This window comes from Bombus terrestris, chromosome 10 (assembly GCF_910591885.1).
Source record: "Bombus terrestris chromosome 10, iyBomTerr1.2, whole genome shotgun sequence".
NCBI lineage: Eukaryota > Metazoa > Arthropoda > Insecta > Hymenoptera > Apidae > Bombus > Bombus terrestris.
In genome coordinates, this window is record NC_063278.1 from 7,811,240 (window position 1) to 7,830,145 (window position 18,906).

Consider the following 18,906-nt stretch of genomic DNA (forward strand, 5'->3'; position numbering starts at 1 on the left):
CTACGACGCGAAAGCAAACTCATCACGATCGTCGTATGCAATCTGCCGGAAAGCGAACCTCCCGGCGACTCGCGGAATTGCTTGCGACGACGCAAATTGTGTTGACAGCCCGGGAAAGCCTCTGGCTTCTTTTTTCGCCCTGCTAGCCCTTCCGGTATTGCCTCTGCAAATAACGATTCCTGGATCATCGAACGTCCCCGGAATCACCAATGTCTCTTGGACAGCTTGGATTCTAATACGTATGATAGATAAGATTTTTGCCGATTGTCTGATATTTTGAGAGATACTGCAGTAGTCCTGTGAAAATCGATGTTATGATTGTCTGTTTTTAGATAAAATATAGAATTTTGAATTTTAGATTTTCGTAAATGATGGACGAGAGATTTTGGACGATTCTGTAACATTTCACGATGTCTCAATTATTCTATGATAGTTGAATGAAGATCCGTATTTTCATAAATCATAAAATAAAGTATTTATTTCGTATCATAGAATAATTGAGACACCATGAAATGTTACAGAATCGTCCAAAATCTCTCGTCCATCATTTATTTATATTTGGTTGTGTAAAATTTAATTTACACCTGTTTCATGACAACCTGTGATTTTGAAGATCTGGTAACTTGTAGGAGCGTATAAATTTTAACGTACTTTTGTTTTTAACTTTGATATGAATTAAAAGTATTAAGGCCTTTTGTAGCATTCAACGTGTCAGGATATAAGCTATCAAAACGAAAGTGATCTGCTGATTCAGCCTTCTAAATCGCGATGCGCTTCTAAATCGTCGAATTACGAGCCTCTGTTTGCACCTCTACGTCAGCGAGATATAAATAGTGATTTTCCTAAGAATCAAGTCGAACGCCACTAAATTGTTGAAGCAGGCGCTGCACAGAAGCTTTGCAACCTTGTTGCTTCGTATGTAAATCGAGCAACTCGCTGGAAAATAATTTTCTACCTTCAAAATGAAATTCTCGGAAACGCGTGTTTGTGACAAGCTTCGATATTTCGCGAAAGAAATAAAGCAATAATATATCCTCCGTATGAAAATGTAGATTCGGTGATATTCGAATTAAAAGATCGAGCCTTAATAGCATGGTAAATTTGCATTTGCACTGAACCGTGGTAAACTAAAATTCATTGCGGACACATCCGGATCGATACGAAAAGCCATCGAGACACCTGTGAGATGATTCATCGAGTCGACGCACGTGCGATCGGCCACTGGATAATCTATATTTTATAAATCAACGTACGCGATGCATTCAACGCGAAACAACAAAAAGATGAAATTCCTGCAAACATTCCTCTTTCGCTTCGTCACGAGTTACGGCAATTTTTTTTGTGCGACATATTTCTACTCTTTCTTTTTTATCATCCAACGTTAGAAATTTTCAAATTTCCATTAAAAGTTGTATATTCTATCCAAGAAATTTCAGTATTTGGTGTGCATCGAACGTCGTTCGTCCGAGTTTTACTTTGACGAGACGATATCACCCGTTCTTGTTCTATCGTTAATTATCAATCACATTAGAAAGGGAAACATTTACTATAAAACACGCATAACGATAAGAAGATTTGTAATAAAAATACGAAAACTCCCTTACTAATCGACGCGAATAATCAGAATAGTCGTGACGATTTTCTTATACGAGTTTAAAATTGAAACGATAATCCTAACATGAAAGTTGTTATAAAACATTTAATAAATATTTGCATAAAATTATTCCGTAATTATCACAAACCTGGTACGATGAAACAGACAGATGAAAATAACTTTTGATGAAGTGAAAATCAAAATTCGTATCTCTGCTTGCTTAATACGTAATATATCTTTTTGTAAGCGAAGAATACGATTCAATGCAAAACGATTTTATCAGCGAATATAACCGATACCATTGTCGTGGCATCGACTTCAGCTGGGATCGACATTAAACGCACGTAGAGACGCGTGCAAACATCGCGGTTCATTAAATTAATCCGAACACGGACCGACGTATAAACGGTGGACGTGCGAGTCCGTCGCGACGTGCCGCGTCGTCGTAATTTCTCTCGGACGTTCCACCGATTTCGAATCGTGCTGCGAATATCCGTCGATTCCCGATATATTAAATTACAACTGTCTCCAATGCCGATGGGATTCGGAAACCATGTCTTTGTCAGCGACCAAGTGATCCGTGTTTGCCGCTATAACGGCACTGTTCAATGTACAAATCTAATTCTGCACTACCGGCTTAAACTTTGAAATTGTTACGCGGTCTAGAAATACAGAGAGATCAAAAGAAAAGTAGTCGAGAGTTCTATCATCATGGAAATATTATTCCAACGTTTATGGAAATAAAGAACACCACTGTTGCCATTTGTGGTATTAATTTCGAATTAATAACAAAATTTTCTGCGGCTTTGGTATAATCGCCGTAGGGAAAGCAAGCGATTCCAAATTTTATAGGATAGCTTTTACTCATTTTTAGATTAACCTTTAATTATTGTAATTTACTCATTGTTAGATAAGACTGATCTTATACCACAATCGGGAAACGAGAAAATCGCATCGTTTGATACATTTCTAATTCTTCCACAGCGTAGCGGGAAAGAAACTCGAAGAATCTTTTGAATGTATAGGGTGTCTGGCTTTTAATTAGCGAAACTTAAAAATCAACCGAAGTATCTTCGTTCAACTTTTCATCTTCTCTTTATTTTTCACGAATCCTCGAAACACATCCATCAACTCGAAGAGAAATCTACGAAACGGAGCCGCTTCTTCTTCGTCGATTGGCTAAATGTTAAGATCAAGTCGATGGACAAATGCATCTGACAGACGACTCTACGCAGAAATTCTCTGTAGTCTCGATAATTTTTTCCATTGGATTTATAGCAGTAGGCAAAAGAGGACGGTTTATTTCCATGGACACAGTCTGCTGCCATTGGTGGGTGCTCATTGGGTATTACAGCAGCGCTACCCCTAATGGGAAAACGGATCGCGAGTCGAGGCTGGCCTGAATGTGTTGAATGGGGACTCGCCGGGACAAAGGGCGTCACTTCGCGGTCCCTTTGTCCTCCGGTGGTAATCGGCGCCGTCGATACCAATTTCACCGGTAATTAGAGAGTTCACTTTTCTAACGACCGTCTCGCCTTTCCTCATTGTCGGACGAAAACGATCCTCGTTTAAGTCTGACAAAAACATTATCGTGGCCTGGAAACTCGACTTCTCTTCACTGCAAGGATGTCCCCTTTACCTCATCGTTCGATTTTCTTATTAAAGATCCCCTTGGCCTTTGAATAATTTACGTATTGACAATATCAGTAAATTGACAAGTTACAAGTTACAGACTATAGAGCTCTTTTCTACGATATTGTAATTCGTAAGGTTTGCTTGTAAATGTTTATTTGTTTCCCTGGCAAAATCGTTAGTATTCTGCGAGGATGTTTATTAATATCGGTAACTTGTAACGCGTGGCTGATACAATTTTGACTCGTACAAAATGGTTCGGTTGGAAAAAACGGCGAGATAAAAATATGGAAACCATGGCAGGAACTAACGTGTAAGCCTGGAGCAAACTATTCCTTGCCGCGTTTTGGCCGATCCGTGGCGCTTCCCTTCGACTTCGAAAGGCTCTTGAGAAAGTCCCCGCGGGCTGGCGAACTCGAGAATACTTCTGGTGGCCCCCTCCAGGGGGAATCGATATCTTGACAGGGTAGGGGAAAACGGGTCTCCATCGAGGACGAACCGTGGAATTTCGCGAGACACATTTCTCCGGACGCTCCGAGGCGAACACGTGAGAAACGTGTCTCTTCTACGCCCTCGTGGCCGACGCAGACGTCGACTCTTCCGCTGACTCGTCGAATATTTCTGGCAGGACGTTTTTCATCATCCGCCTTTGCCGCCTCGTGAATTTCCTGTGAGATGGTTCTCGCTGTGCAAGTGACTCTTCTCGAATGATACACTACGATCGGGGATGGGGGATTTTTCGGTTCTACGACAGAATTGGATCTTTTCCTTTTTATCTTTGAAAGAAAATCCGCCGCTTTGAGAATTGTGATATCCAAAAAGAATATCAATGGGTTGAGAAGATATATAGCCCCAGACAAATTATGGTTCGTATTGATTTTAAACTCGCGGATGGTGGACATTTATAATTGAAATTTGTTCGATTAAGTTTGATAGTGAAAAAAAATATTTGTTTGGTTTTTAAACGGAATGTTTAAACGGAAAATTGGAACAGACTATTCCCACGAGGCACGAGATTTAATTCACTAATTCAATGGCTCATAATTCTTAAAATCAATGTCTCTTATCGAATGCCAAAATCATTCTTCAAACATGGTATCGTAATTCAAACACGATATCGTAAATTCAGCAGACGAAGAAGGTTATGCTGAGAAAGTTTCGATCATGCACGAAGTTAACTTGGAAGGGTCCACCACGATATTTTCGTGATTTTCCTTTCGGATTAAAGCGGCACGATACACGACTACGATGAAATTGCGAGGCTGGTCGGTGGTTTCTCGTAACAGCGGAATTTGCAACGGACGTGAGAACGATAAGGAATGTCCAGAACGAGCCGGAGGGTAGGTCCGTGGAACGATTTGGTATGCGGGCTGCGTCCGCGCGATTATCTATGAGTCGATAACTTACTTGCCGAATTTCTGGTCAACCAACTCCGAACGCACGACCCAGCATCCCGTGCCTTATTATAATCTCGTCCAATTACCAGCCTTATTGTTGCGAAATCCGATCTAGCATAATAATGGTCGATCATCAACTGCCATCAATCATTTATCAGCTACGACTTTATTTTCATCGGTTTAAAATGCAACGCAGAACCGCAAGTTTATCTACTTATGGATTATTTTTAGCGTAATTGTTTTAATTTGAACCAAGTTCGCATGAATACGATAAGAGGATAAGAGACAATAAACTGTTGCAACAACGCAGAGAATGGTTTATTTTCTTTCTTCCGTATACATTTTTACGCCTGTATATCAAATTTAATCTCTCTTCACGTACAATTCTACTCTAGAAAAATATGAATCCTATCATGTCGTATGAAACAACTGAAAGATTCTTCTCTCAAGAGATTAAATTACCTGCAAATGTATTCGTAATATTAATTAGCGCTTAGCACCTGAAGATCCTAAGGCAAAGATTACGTAACACGCTAAAATTATCAAACTCATAAACCTTCGATATGATACAATTTCAACTACTTCACGCCCCTCGTAAACCACCTAATATTTATCAATGGGAAAATTACATCTCGTAATAACTCATTGCCAAACCTGGTCGTATCTCCCCAAAGAACATAAGGCCCGGAATCTCCATAAATCCTAATCAAACGGTCCTAATCACGCCGGAGAAATCCAATCATCGCCGGGTCGAAACATTCGTATCCTCGCCTAAAGCTGCCATAACTCGTTCCAGGTTGAAACGAGATTCGTTAGAGACCGGGTGGGGTATACACGTGATCGGTCTCTGTATCCGCGGTTAAATTTAAAGCCGATCGCTCGGTCAGGCATAAATAACGGCTCGGCGGCCATTGAATTCGCTGGCGAAAAAATGCCGCCGAGAGGCGCCCGAGCTCAAAAGAAAGCGACGCCAACGCGTAAGCGTATCGCCTTGCCTTGCAGCGTGAGCTGTCGCAATTCCTTCGCGGAATAAATTTTCTCCGTTGGACTGGCACCGCCCACGCATCCACCGCAGGAGAAATAATACGCGCGGCACCGTTTTCACTCTATCGGTCGGCCTTGATCGCTCTCCGAGTCTTCCCCCGTGTTCCTCGCCTTTCCATCGGGTCACTCGCGCCACCAGTAGCTAAAACGACCAGTGTGGGCGTGCAGTTTGCAGCTGCATCCCGGTTAATTCGCGCGGGCAGGCTACGTTGTACAAGCTGTTATAGTCACCCTGACCCCTTCCTCGCTTACACCACCCGTTTACTCTCTTTCTACCACACCGAAATTTACCCTGTTTCCTTGTCTCTACTCGATGGAACGACTACCGGATACATATAGGTAGTTCCGCTATTGCAGAAGCGGTTCGTGCGAGGCTAAATCCACGTGAACGAAAGGAGAGGGGATTAGAGAAAGGAATTGGTAGAAGCAGAAAAGTTGGAAGGGAGGAACGATAAGTATCGATGGACGATGACTAAAGCAGCGGTCAGACAATCGACATTATTGTCGATATTTAAAATTCTTAACATTGTAGTCCGTAAGGGGCCTCTTAGACGATCAATACATATATATATAAATTGTCAATACAATGTTGCGAGCCTCAAATAATGACGATAATATCGACAACAATATTGATGGTGTGAACGCTCCTTAACGCATTGGGATCAATGAACCGAGAATTAGTGATGCAAGCGGATTCTTTCGATTGGTAAGTTGATTGTTATGTGTTCAGTTTGCCTCTGTTCGATGGACGGATGAAAGGGTTTAGTGTCTGTGAGTTTCTGTTTGTGATTTTTTGTTTGAATTAGATTGGATTTGGCAGTGGTTAGTTTGCTTATGTCAATTCAATGAAAAATGAACGATTTCTCTTTCTCTTGGAATTTTTTCTATTACCTAAGAATAGATTTAAAAGGGGAGCATTTTTATGAAGGAGATGTCCGTGTATGTGTGCATTTTTTTTAGTAGAAATTAATGGAAGTAGTAGAGGAGAATAGAGTTTGAATTCGATTCTGAGTTTTAATGATTATTAATTAGAAAGTGGATTAAAAAAGGCTGATGATCTAAAAAGGGACGTAACGTTCGTATATATATGTTTGTTCTATTAAAATTGATCTAGATTCAACAGAAATTCTTTTGTTTATTATAATTCCCGATGAAAAAAGGATTTCTTTCCCAATGAAAGGCTGTGCTTTAATAACTTGTTTTTTATAACTCTAACTCAGGATGTGTTTTCGAATGACTGAAAACCAGTATTTGAAAGGATATTTTACATTTAGCTGACATTTTTCATATGTATTTTGTTAACCATGGAATATATTTATTCTAGATGAATATATTCATTCTAATATCTTGTACCTGGAGTTTTACATCGGTTCGGAGATAGTTCTATATTCGAAAGGTGAGAAAGACGCGGGGTTTGAAACGTTCGTTATTTTATACTGGAAGCCAGTGTATCTAAAGAGCAGAAAATACACGGATAAATTAGAACCGACGAATTTCGTTCGTTAATTCCGCAAAAAATTCATGGCGCAACAGTTCAATTAAAACAGTTCGTTGTACTCTTTTTTCATCTTTCTTTGGCAGCCACCGAGAAGGGATCAAGATACACCAACCCGGTTTAATCTAACCAAATTAAAACTGACAAAATCCGTTTGCTAATCCAACGAAAATTCCGTATATCACGGTTCGAGCTACAAAAGGGGAGAGAGAGAGAGAGAGAGAGAGAGAGAGAAAGAATTCATTTCTTTTTTAAAATCGGCGGAAAATTTTATAATTCTGTTTTTCGGCAGAATGGATAGAGAAACAAGAATGTACTAGCGAGATTAATCCTATCGATTTACAAATAACAAAAAATTGGTGATCCCATGGGAACAAATTCATCAGTCCCACTTTTCTTTAAAAAGGAAAGAAATAGGGAAAAAGAAAATTCTCATAATTTCATATCTGAGTAGAAGCGACAAAGATTAACGATACACCGCTGGAATTACTTTTATCCAGGCAAGACAGACGATGTCTGTTGCAAAATTCGAGGCAAGCTCCATGTACATGTAACTGATCATGTAAAAATTCAACGCACTTTCATTTCAACAAGGTTACGAATACTTCAGACTTTTTATCTCTAGCATAATCGTGGAATCGAAGTGTAAGAAACAGCGGCGAAGAAATAATTGCATAAATATTTTACACGCAATTCTTAAAATTTCATTACGCGATCGTAAAATCCGTATACAAGAAATAACGAAACAAAGAGAATATTGAGCGAATCGTGGAAATTCGTAGTCACAGCCACGATTAATAGTATTAATAAAACATAAAATTCGATAATATAGGTCAATTGAGAAAAGAGGTTCCAAAGGAAATATTCCGTTAACGCGAAGTTGGCTTTCAAGGATTTAAGATGCCGAAGGTGTTTAAGAGATCGCAGATCTCCGTTGGTATCAGAGCGAAGAATCGTTCATACTGTCGCGAGGAGGAATATCGAGAGGTGTTGGCAATACGGGGATATCGAGACGGAAAAGGGTGAACGTACGATGCATCTGATGCATACACGCGTCGCCCTTTCCACGGACAAGCGCGCGATGGCAATACGTGCTCGCTGGCTGAATCGCAAGCAGCACGGTCGTGTTTCGTGCGAGCGCGTGCGGCCGCTCCTACGAAGAGTGGCATTTTCCCAATATCGAAGTGGCTGATGCGACTCGATGCGAGAATGAGTAACCTCTTTTATTGGATGTACACGCTCGCGCCACCGGTTCCCCGCTACCGGATTATTCGAGCATCGATCTGCTTTGTTCCGCCAAGGGAATTGACTTGCTCGAGAGCCTTCTCTTCCTCTTTCTCTGCCTGTATTTCACTGATTTTTCCATCGTTGTTCCGCTTTTCCCATCATCTTTAAGATATCCTGCCTTTTCTTAGATGGATTTACAGTCTGCGTGTATATGATATTTATTTAAGATGTATTTTATTGCATTTTGTTATATCGTATTGAGTATCGTGTGTGATATGTACGTGTAGAAGCGAGACATTGTAATCCTATAAGGAAACCAATACAGATATGTATATACATATGTATATATGTGGATACACGTGTTACTGTTAAGTTTTATCGATTCAGGACTTGTAAGATTGCACGATGGATATATTGACTATGTTAGAGTGAATAGCAATGGAGTTCAGTTTAGATCGCGGATGTTTATGCAAATTTATTCTAATTTGAATGTTATGTTAAGAGATCTTTCATTTTTTAGATTAGCAAATTCGTTCATAGAAACAAGAACACGATTAGATTTGTAAAACTTCGGAGATCGTAGTCCAAAGTTCGGAATATGCGATTTACAAAATTCACCCTGTTATACCCCACCCCGTCTTTCCCTCTGCAGTGACAATTGCGCTTACGAAATTTAAACTTTCTCCTAGCCATTATACTATATAAACTTCTACCATTTTGTTACTTGCCACTTCGCTCAACTATCGTGGTACTCTACCTAGTCACGCAATTTGAGATATGTTAAAGTTACTGTTACGCTGCAACACGTGACGCTTGTGAGGACGGAAACTTCACTCTTATATTTGATCGTAATTCTTCGACTGAGTACCTGAACACCGCTGCACCCATCAAAACGCCGCATTGCTGTGAAAGAGTAATTTTGGAAAACAAAGCAATCTCTGTCCATTCCGATCACTTCTGATATTCCACCGTTCTATCAACACGTATATTAATTAGAAAAAGATTATCAAATTTTCTAAAGAAAAATAGATTGCTATTGGTCTTAGAATGATCCGAGTTAAATTGTTGTAAGCAAAAAGACCAAAGTTCTACCATTTTCTTCGTGCCAATTTTTCTTTCTTATTTATTCTGTATAATTTTACTCAAAACATAACAGTACAGGAAAATTTTCAAATGTAGCGACACACGAGTCAACAGAAGATTCGAATCGGAAGAGACTCATATTGTTGTGCCTTGGGGTGTCAACGTTGTTTTAATTTGCTAGGTTCAAAAGTAAACAAACTCCGGACAAAATATTATCGCCGCTATTTGTAATCGTCAACCGGAGTTACATTTGAACTTTCTATAATACCACCAGTAGATACAAACAGACGAACGTGCTCTCTAGGACAGTTAGTATAGCGAGTCAATATAACGAACCAGTATAGCGAATCATTATAGCGAATCTTTATAGCGAGCCATAGAGTCGAATAGCGAACGTAGAATTGAACAGTAGCATTGAGCGAGCGACGATTACTACCAGCATACACTATCCCTGTACTTGTATTTAAGATGATTTTAATATACACTGACTATTACAATTTTATCACTCGTCTCTTTAATAAACCGACACGTATAATACTCCACCTCACGAATATTTCAACACGTCTCCATCAAGAATAACGAAAATTCTAGCTTGCTGTAACCAAAGAGAATATAACTACTTGTCACTCGAATAACAAACAAAATTGGATTCGTCCACATCCTGGAATTTCGATCGTATTTCGTATTCCGATACCGTACACTGATTAGCGATATATCATATGATAGCGATAGTATCATAACCGCGGCGCTGGCGATTTCGTCATTACGTAAAACTAAATTTCCGCTAGTCGAGATCGTCTCACAACGAACTAGCGGAACACGAGATTGCATTTATAATGCCTGAACAGCGGATACGGAGATGGTAGAAGCGAGAGAGATCCCAGGCAGAATTTTGATTGTAAAGCGAAATAGTTTGAAGTCGAAGCGATGCTATTATATGTATAGGCGGCCGTGTATGGTCGCTAAATACTCGCGGATGCAGGATAAAGTTGAATCGGGAGCGTAAACACGGCTAAGCTACTTACTACGTATTTCGTGGGTGGAGGGGTTGCGTTGTTACGCTTCCGGGCGCCAAGTAAAACAGTTTATCCTTAAGCAGCCACCGTCCAACTTGCCCAAGCCGCCGGCTTCCACGCTGTTTTCCTATTTAAAGCAGCCACGATTCGCCTGTTATCGCGCACGGTTCTTGTTCCTAATGGACATGTTGCATGGACATTGTTAAGTCGTGGAATATTTGAAGCTTATTTCGATAGCCGGAATATTCCTCGAGATGGTAGTTTACGGTTCAGGGCCGAGAATGGGCAAGTTGTAAGCACGGATTCTCTAATCTTCCGAATAATCCTGTGATTAGAGTTTCAGTTTTGATTAGGTGATTTTAGAATGCCGGGGATTTCTGGAATTTTAGAAATGATAGAGAACACGAGTCTGTACAGGTCGAGTCATTTAAGTCGGGCGAGTATTTTGAGTGAAATAATTCTCCGTACAGAAAAATGTTTTACGAAAAGATTAAATGATGTCGAAAGAGCTATTCAATATTTTCTAACACACTTCGTAATATTAGATTAAAATATTTGTTAAACTAACGAATTTGTACTGACTTATCGTAGAATATTCATTACGAAATACATATTTAGTACACGACACAAATTTCTGCTCGAGTTCCATTAACTTAGCTGCGTAAAAATATGAATTTGCATAAATATGTGTAGCGGCACACGAGTCAACGGAAGATTTGAATCAGGAGAGACTCATATTATTGTGCCTTGGAATACCAACGTTGTTTTGATTTACTAGGTTCAAAGGTAAACGAACTCCGGACAAAATATTATCGCCGCTATTTGTAATCATCAACCGGAGTTACATTTGAACTTTTTATAATACCACCGGTCGATACAAATAGACGAACGTGTTCTTTAGTACAGTCAGCATAGCGAGTGATTATAGCGAGTCAGTTAGTGGAATAGCGAGCGTACAGTTGAACAGTAGCATTGAGCGTGCGACGATTACGACCCGCACATGCTATCTCTGTACTTGTATACTTAAAGTGATTTTAATACAACTGACAATTACGAATTCTTCACTCGTCTCTTTAATAAACCAACACGTATAAAAATCTACCTCATATGTACAGTTTACTTTATCATGTTCTCGAGTCTCCATATGCATTCTGAGCATGTTTGCATCTATAAATTTCCTACAAACGTATAAAAATCCACAATCTCCTTATTGTTATTCAAAATACAAAGCAACCTACCTAACGAAGCTATAGTTTAAAACGCAAATGGTAGAACAGGTGGACACCTAGCGGCTTATCCGCCTTCGAACCTGTTCCCGCGGCTGTTTTTACATCGCCATACGACGAAAGTATGCTGAATTCCCATCGAGCGACGCTTTTGTCACCGGTAGCCACCGTAGAATATCTAAATAGTCGTGGAAACGCCGACGAGACGTCGCGATACATAACCACGATTCTCGATATTCTTATCACGATCCCCTTAACGAGCTATTTTCTTCAAAACGAACTTTCCAAATTGCTATTCCCGAGATGTATCCTGTTTCTGAGTTCCATCGTTGAAACGAGATTTTACTCGGTTTAATTGTAGACTTGGTTTCGCATTGTCGTCCCGATTTTATGTGGGATGGGTGGAGCCGACGTATTTTTTTCCCCCCACGGAAAGGGAGAGACGGTTATCTTTTTTATGTTTTTACTTTATTTTTACAGTATCGGTACATTTATATAGTATAGTGTGTACCAGTCTGGTTTTATCAAAATAGAAAAAAAAAAAAAGGAGGAAAAATACGTACGATGAAATATGGCTTCCAACGAATAAACTGGAATTTATTTCCACGAAATTTGAAATTCGATAGAGGGAAATTCATCGATATTTCCATTCAATAGAGACGCGTGAATTTATACAGTTTCTTGTATAATCAATTATTCTAAAAGTATTAACAGCTTCCATCGGATTTTTTGGAAATATACGTATGTACATATAGAAATTGTATTATCGGAGGGGCAAGGTATCATTGATGAAATTTCTTGCACATATTGCACACGTGTATCATTTTCAGGCCGTTTCTTTGGCACACGTGGGCAATATAAAAAAGGACCGAACTCTTTTTTCTTGGAAATGGGGACGATATTACGAGAAGGGTCAGACCTTGGCTAAACGGATATGGAACAGCCGGAAGGGTCGATGCAGGGTAAATCGCACGTAAGATGAATCCTTGCCCTCCGGAAACCTTAGCAAAGATATGCTGGAGAGAACCTTTCAATCTACACTTGCCGGTATTCGCATTTACATTTCACCCCCAGACTGACTTCTCTGTATTAAACCGGGAAACATGGAATCGTAAAGTATTCTGAACAAGGTTTCGATGAGATTTCGAATTTTTAGAAAAATATATACATTAGTCCGGTGCCTTTTTAAACGAAATTAAAATTTATAAATTCCCTTGATCGATATCTATTACATTTTTCTTCGGATTTCTTCAAAACAGGAGGCGGAGAATATTTGAATTGAAAATAAAAACAATTTAAAGCCACAAATTTAATCTACTACGAGTTTTCTCGAGGCGGAAATCAATTTTCCAGTTTCTTACGAGATTGGAAATTTCTAGTATCTTTTGTACCTGAACTTCCTGACCGATCATATACCATTGATATTTCGAAGTTATGAATCTTGTGTTAGTAGTATGCAGTCCACGTGCCAATCTGACAAGTTGCATGCAGAGTCAGAAGGAAGTTTATAGAAAATTTGCTCACGGAATAAATCAACTGCATTTTTTATTCGAGAATCTAAAAGCACAGTTTTCAAACAGTATATCTTCGAAGCCAGCGAGCTGTTGCAGGAAAAATAGAAGCTGAACGAAACAATATAGAAAGATAAAGAAATTAAAACAATGTAAATACTAAAGACAAAGAGCTTTTGACAGAAATATTCATAGACTTGGTAACGTAAGATATTGATCTAAGGAGACCGAGCGACAACACTTCGTGTAACTACTTTCATTACAGTATGAATTATGCACGGCATTTAAGATCTCAGAATAATCCACGACTTTCGCGAAAATGAAGTTATCCTTAGGATGATTCTTATTATAAACGTTTACAGCTTCATCTCGGTTGGTTGCTAAAGAATTAACGTAACTCCTCGACTATCCTCCAGTTACTGAACTCGTCGTTAAAGTAGCTTTTACCATTCATGAAACAGGGCCAACCCATACATTCATCTTACCAGCAACGTTGAAGACAGCGTAATGTGACGCGAAGAATATAATTCTCGCTCCTCCGTATTAAAACAGAAAGGTAACCACTGGTTTATTACGATGCGACTCTATCGTCTCCAATAAGGAAAGACGGATGATACTGTGACTTTTTTTTACAATTTCTCTCCGATTTCTCTCTCTTGCCAGTTCGGTGTCTCTTCTTCGATTCAGCGAAAGATTAACAACCGCTGACAATTTCCTCGCGAGTCAATGCGCCAATGACCGCTATACGACGCTCGTTCCATGCAGTTTTATCGTTGTTTATCCACATACGCAAACGGCATGAAAAAGGTAGCAGGACATTTTCCTCGAATAAACAACGTGTCTCGTAGTCGATCATGAATTTCACGCGACCCATTCCGACCCTCACCTCGTACGTGACCGAATATACGTATTCTTCCCTTCGAGGAACATCGAAGAAACGATGCGCCCCAGTTCACGTACAACAACCGTCGCCGTATATTGGGCATCCGTTTCTGTTTAGCTGATCGCTACGCGTCGCGTCGACGTGTTTGCACAGAAGAGTTACGCGCGCTTCTACCGAGAATTAAACGCCGTTTCCGCACCCCCTTTGTCTCGTTCGCGCTACGTTCACGTTCCATGCTGATAAAGAGGTAGTTAGTCCAGTAACGAACAAAATTTTCTTTAGTTCGCTACTGGTGAATTAGTGGCAGTTGCCTTTCGCTGCAGGAAACAGTAAATTGGAGAGATATTAGCACGTTAAGAGGTTAAATTATATAAAGGTGTCTAAAAATATATAAAATATTCAAAGTACAATATTCGTTGTAATACTTGGCAAATAGCATTCGACGAGGGGCTACTTTTTTTCTTTTTTAAAATTTGCATAAATTTCCGTAGTCTAGTTATAAGAGATTTATTTTGCCAGAAGATACCGTAGCCTGGATTGATAAAGATCGATAAGTAAAATAAACAAATTTTCAAGTATGACATATACGTGTCATGAACGTGTGTGTTAAATTTAAAAAATAATTTAATCAAAGATCGTTAGATATAGTAACATGTATATTATATTATGTTATATATATAGCAATAATATAGAAAAATATAGTAAATATGAAGAGTCTTTGTCGTTAGAATCAAGTTACTTAACTTCTTTTAATATAACTGTAAAGAGAGACGGTGAAAGTCTCCAGTTACACTACGTAAATAAATATATAAAATAGTTCGGGTTAAGTTTTTCGTCGTAAGTGCTGCAGACTCGACGCTAAATTCGCTGCACTGAAACAACCTCGTCCCGCAAGTTAGCGCGTCGCGGTAATTCAGTTAGCAAAAGTTGTAACGTTACCGCAATCCAGCTTTCGTAGTTGCCGCATCAGCGATAGCCCTCCTAACCTCCTAGTTACTTTCACGTGATACCTGACGTTTCCCTATCCAACATTTGTTAAATTTCTTGTTTTCAGAAATTCTCCAAAACATAAAAGCGTATACTCGTACACGAGTAGCTCGTTAAATAAAAACAGACAAATTCGCGAACATCGTTCGACGAAATATGGCCATGGGAGAAAAGAGCGATCGAAGAAGGGGCATGGATATCGTCGAGCAAATATTTGTCGCGAAAGACGTCAGGACAAAGTTAACTCGTCTTCGCGCCATTAAAGGGATAGCAGCCTTTAGCAATCCACACAAAGACGAGAAAGTGGCTTCTAGCTATCGCTCTGGCCCCGATAACTTCCAGCTCCTTCGAACAGCAGGAACTCGATCGATTCGGCTCGACTATAAAATTTATTCCCATTCGTTGGCTACCCAAGACATTGCGGTTTGGCGTGAGATGTCACGAGTACTCGTGTCGTTTCGTCGACGATTTTATTACGACGGCTTACGTAACGAAACGAGCTTGATATGGTGAAGAAACTTGATGGAAGATTGGAGTTGCTGGTGTGAAAAGATTTTCCAGTCATACGAGTTGATTGGCGTATTATATTTTGAGGAAAAGTTGAAGGAGAAGTTGAAGTATGATTGACTTTTCGATGTATGAATCTTGTGTCTTTCGTGCTGTTCTTTACACATCAATTCTACTGTCATAGTCTTATCGAAGTAATATATTCCTAGTTAAGTTGTACAAGTCACAAGTTTCCAGTCATTGGTATTAATACATTCTCTTGTACATGCAACAAGCAAGTTCGGTAATGAGACAAATATAATTGTATAGTTGAAGTTACAAACAATTATCATTAATAAACTTTCTCAAATGTTGATAACGAATTAGCCAATGAAAGTTAATTTTACAAACAAATTTTAGAGACTAGAAGTGATTTCACTATCCTCGTTGATATGAACTGGTGGAAGAGAGGTCTATAAGCAACTTGTAACTGATAAGTTCGTTAACATTATTACTTTCTATTTTTATGTTACTTTCAATTAAATCATCGTGCAAGAAGTTCCAGATTATATGATTTCAAGTTTCATAAATTTCTTTTATCGCGGTTCTGCACGAAGATCATCTTTAAAATACAATGATTTAATCCAAGACAGCAGAAAAATTCGAACGTATCGTACGATTAATTCTTTCCATTATCCTAAGTGTTCATTATTCAAAATACTGCTTCAACGTTAGGAATTCTTATTCAAATATGAAATTAATATTCCAGTTGAATTAACCAGCAAGAATTCCTGTTCATGATACAATATTTACTCGGAATCGTTAAATATTTAAATTTCTCCTCTAATTCCGCATATCCCGGCAACGTTCTCGAATCATTTACAGTGTCATATTCCAAAGAGTCGTATCACACACGTGTCGCATTCGGAATTACGAGCGATCAACGACTGGTAGTTTATCTTGATCGAGAATCGATTTTCGAAAAGCGTAAAAACGAATGCCGGGAAACCGCACAGTGCCAAAAGGCGTGAGTTTTGTGGGAATCGTGCAATTCGGAGCGATACTAAAATCGCGAGCAACGAGATCTTTGAGTTTTCGTTACGTAACATGGGATGGAAGGGGTTGGAGTAAGAAGATAGGTCGCGGTGCTTCCGATATCGTGAAGTTTCCACAAGTTTCGAACGGTGTCTGTACGACGACGTCGCAGGATTCGGTTTGTACGCGCGACACCGTGTGTACCGCCGCTCCGGAACCGATGAAAGTGACGCTAACTCCTCGTACGTGGCCCCGGCGCACATCCCTTATAAAGTGAGATTTATCCCGTCGTTCGTCCTTTTTACGACGAGAACGACAACGGCGAAGTTATATTCTTCGGGGGAAGATTCGCGTTTTATAGCTGGTTCGAGGGAAAGAAATTAGGTTTCATATTTGGATGATTACGGAGATGTTCGTAGAGGAAGGTGAGAAGGGTTGGTAATATGCAAATCGCAGGAGAAAAGTTTAATAAGTCACATTCTTCGTGTTTCGTGGAGGAACAGCTTTCAAATTTAGTGCATTGTCAGTCAATTTTATGTCACCTAATTTTCTCTTTCTTTATTCGACTTTAGAATTGTTATATCTTTGCCATTTTCTTGAACATCTCATTTCTCCCCTTTTTAACGACTGAAAGAAATATCGATAATTTTATGTATTTCGATTATATGATAGAAGGTTAGAAAAATTGTGCGATATATACAGGAAGATACAATAGCGAGAAGGTCGAAAGAAAGGAACGCTGGGTCGTTAGAGGGCGAGAAAAAGGCGCGGAACATTTTCAGTTCGAACGAACTCGCACGAAGTCGAGGCAACGCCTAGCAGCACGATGATTTGAATTTTCCCTTACGTATCGCGAATGAACCGATAAGAGGGGAAGAAATAAATGGCGGGATGCAGACCTCGCAACCTGGAGAGCTGGAAACTCTATTTTATGGTAAATAGACGTTGCCTGCGAGGGTTTGCTACCTTCCTCCACGCGACTGCCGATCGAAACCTAAAGGAGGGATGAAATACAGAGGTTGGAGGGAAGTTAAAAACGATATGTCGGGCCACGACGATTTTCTCCTACGGTTTATCGGTTTTCAAATGGTCTGCACCGTAATATCTAGGTGGTCGAGCCAACCCTTCTCGCCTTCTACTTCTCTAACATTCTTCCTCCTTGTAGTTTATAGCGTATAATGTATTCACTGAGCATTATAATTAGCTGAGGTATTGGAAACTGTCTAGGAAGGAATAAATATCGTACAGGAAAGTTTTAGTGTTCTTTGAAGCGTATAATAAAGTGTAAGGAGAATTACTTCCGACGATAGGTAGATCGTGCATTTATGGCAAATTTAGAGTGTATATTCTACGCGTAATATACGAAAATATATAAAAGATTCAAAGAAAAATACTCATTGTATTATTTATCAGCTAAAACGGAATGTGAAAAACGTTTCTATAAAGAAAGACATTGACAAAATTCATCGATTCATCTTCAAAGAGGAGAATAAAAAACGACGTAATACTTCGTCCTTCCATTTTCCCTTATCTAGGTCGAACTAGCCAGCCACCTCCAAAAACCAAAAATAAAAACACAACACGACACTCCATCTCTCAACTCGCCCTTATCTAATTTAGACTATCTATAGATTCCGAAAAACCAAAAATAAAAAAACATAACACTCCATCTCCCAATTCTTCCTTATCTAATTCGAACTACCTGCGCAACCTCAAAAATAAAAAAATAAAAAAAGAAAAATAACATGACCAACCTTATCCAATTTGAGCTACTAATTCAAACTTACACGCCCTGAAAGTTCCAAAATTCAAAATACTATGCTATTCTAGTCCTTCACCGACGATTCGCTGGCGAAACTCAAGCAAACACAAGCAAACTTTGCAACGTGCGTTAACTCGCTTATACCATCATACGCAATCGATACCATTTTGAATCCTCAAAGGAGAAAGTTTTCTTCGTCTATCGAACTATCTAACTATCGCTAACAGAATTCTGTCCCTTCCATCTAACGAAAGGCTCCATTGGTGGGTACAAACGTTGTTGCGTGGCCAGCCGCAAATATTCGCGCTCGGGGACGTGGTACCGTTTGGGTCTCCGGACCGTCGCGTCAGCTTGAATTGAACCATTCGCGAAGAACGCGCGCGTGAATGAGCCCAGGCCGCTTATTTAGTGGACTGAAGCGGTAGCTACACGTACAGCGGCGTGTGTACACACGCGTACGCGAAATAAGCCCATTTCCATGGTACACTCGGCTGGCCACCGGAGGACAAAAGCCGCGTTTATACGTGC

General features: G+C 39.6%; 1 protein-coding gene across 2 annotated transcripts in view; it reads right to left on the bottom strand.

Moving 5' to 3' along the window:
• The window catches only part of LOC100643169 (bifunctional heparan sulfate N-deacetylase/N-sulfotransferase), a 368,987-nt gene that overhangs the window by 178,613 nt on the left and 171,468 nt on the right, over positions 1-18,906 (bottom strand). The window lies entirely within an intron of this gene.